Source organism: Seriola lalandi, unplaced genomic scaffold (genome assembly GCF_002814215.2).
Source record: "Seriola lalandi dorsalis isolate HSWRI2012SDOR001 ecotype SW California unplaced genomic scaffold, Sedor1 jcf7180001974503, whole genome shotgun sequence".
In the NCBI taxonomy this organism is placed as follows: Eukaryota; Metazoa; Chordata; class Actinopteri; order Carangiformes; family Carangidae; genus Seriola; species Seriola lalandi.
Genome location: NW_019445169.1, coordinates 1 through 2,500, shown reverse-complemented (window position 1 = coordinate 2,500; position 2,500 = coordinate 1). Strand labels below are relative to the sequence as shown.

Sequence of the window (2,500 nt, the reverse complement as noted above, 5' to 3'; positions counted from 1 at the left end):
TGTGTCTGTTTAAGCAGATGTTTTGGAGAAGTCATGCATAAACCTAGAGTCAAATTCTCTGAAGCTAAATTATTTTGCTTGGATTAACAAATTATAAACAACTTCGAGTGTGTCTACCTAACTTCATATAAGATATAAATGTCACTTTATTGTGAAAATTAACTTCTATATCAATAACTAAGACATTTCTATAAGTGACACACCCTGTTACAGAACCACCTTACACCATACTGTTCCTTAAGACCAAAGCAGTGAACAGATGTTTCAGATATTTAGGTTGAATTTGAATTGAATATGAATAAAATCAGTGACTCACTTTCTCCGGTCGGTCTTTGCGTTGGAAGTTTGGAGAGGAAATTTGTTTTTTCAGAGGTCTGTGGGCCTTCTTGGCTTTTTTAGCAGCTGGAGAAAGAGAAAACAAAAAAACCTGTTGAGTTTTCCTTCAGCCTCTGATGCCACCTCCTGGCCAAAGACAGCAACTGTTTTATTTTCCAGTTTTAAAAATGTAGAGCTGGAACAATGAAATGATAAAAATAGACATGATGAAAATGTAAAGTGAGAGTGGGACGGAGGCAAGGTGCTAAAAACAGCAGCATCTCATCACGTGTCCTCACTTCACTTTCATCATTTAAACTTTGACGGCGACTCAGTGTTGACGCTACTGCACTACAAGGGTCACAGGAAGCAAAACTCATTGACACATTACATGCAAACAAACGTGACATTTATTATGAGGACAGAGGTGATTAGTCACACCAATACATAACCTGAAGGCATCACATGTTAGATGGTAAAAGTCAGTCAGAGTGATGCAGCATGTTTACTTCTATCATTTCATTCGAGTGATTTCATCTCCCAGTCCTCAGATAACATGAAAATCAGTGCAGAAACTACATCAGTATAATCATAGTCTGATTGTTGATGATAAGAAAGTAACAGATGAGCAACAGTTACAGAGTGAATATTCTGTTGTCACAATATTCTCAGCATCACGTCCGTCATAACTGTCATGACTTTCAATCACAGCCCACTGATGCAGACACACAATGAACCAAATAAACTGCAATTAAACTGTCATCACGGTACCACACTGTGGATATAATAGTGATGACAAGTACAGTTATCAGCCTGTAATTAAACCTCCCAACAGCATTTTAATCATGAGTGAATCATGAATATTCATCTCCATCTAACCACTGATTAAAAGAAGTGAAGGTCAAACATCTGATTTTTGTTGCTATGGCAAAAAAAATCTTTTGTCTATTCAATCCGTTCACAACTGAAACTCTGCAGCTCTGAAATGACGAGTTTATTACTCAATTAGCTGAACAGAAACTTTAATGTAAGTTGTTTTAGTTATAAATTTGATTATAAATCATTTTAGTCATTTATTAAGTGAAAATACCAAAGCATTAGTTTCTCTTTAGTTCTAATATGAAATAAATACTTGAGTTTAACTGCTGATCAAAATCAATTAATAAGAAGAGTTCAAGTAAAAGTATAACTATATTTTAATTGATATATTAATTAAGCAAATTAGTCAAGAGAAAATGAATATTAATCTCATGTCAGTGTGTGAAGTAGTATGAAGAAGGAGAGCCTAACCCTGGAGTCTTCTTCACACCTGCACTAAAGTGCTGACGGGATCAATTCACTGTTGTTCATCAAAAAATAGTTCCAGCACAAAATTCCCCCATAAAACCACAAATGATCTACTTTACTTTTCTGTTTATATACAAGATAAAACACGTTACTTCATCTTACTCTGTCATCTTTAGATGTGTCAGAGGACAAAGCTCGGCTGTCTTCTTCTGCTTCCAGGCTAAGCTAAGCTAACAAAGTCCTGGCTCCAGCTCTGGCCCACTCACTCATCTCACTCATGGAGAGAAAGTGAATCAGTACGCAAAATGAACTTTTCCTTTAAAATAAGATTTGTTAAAAAAATATCTAATAATCTAAAGTTTGGCTCTGATCAAAGCTGCACGGAAAAAAATGGGAGGCGTTTAACACTACGTCACAGATGTGGTTCCAGCTCCAGAATGAAGATTTAACAACATGACGCAGGTGTGATCTGTGTCATCTACTCCACCTTGTTTCTTGGACAGCTCCTCTTCATCCCCCACCTCATCTTCAGTGACCTCTGACCCCGTGGTGTACTCCTCATCCTCTGACAGGAGAGACTGTTGCCTCTGAGAGGTCACACACATGAACACTCAGCTGCTTTATGACTTCACAGCTAACAAAAGATCTCATCATCAACCATGTTTGTAATTGTGAATAAGAACATGATTAACACCAGAACAGAAGCTGATTCTGTAAAATGAAGGGAATGAGGGAGAAGTCCTACCAGTTGCAGACTCCAGTTTTTCAAGAGGGAAAACTGGTTAAAAAGAGAAAGTAGCTGAGGTCAGAACCAGAAAAAGGACAGAGTCAGAGAAACACACAGGTACAAGAGAGGGAGGGAGAGAGAGAGAGAGAGAGAGAGAGAGAGAGAGAGAGA

General features: G+C 37.5%; 1 long non-coding RNA gene across 1 annotated transcript; it reads right to left on the bottom strand.

Annotated features, from left to right (window-relative positions):
* Positions 1–316: 316 nt before the first annotated feature.
* On the bottom strand, positions 317–2,380 carry LOC111654134 (uncharacterized). The gene is made up of 3 exons (XR_002760720.2): positions 2,348–2,380; positions 2,090–2,189; positions 317–402 (listed from the first exon to the last, which is right to left on the bottom strand). It is a non-coding gene; the product is annotated as an uncharacterized LOC111654134 (long non-coding RNA).
* Positions 2,381–2,500: the final 120 nt, after the last annotated feature.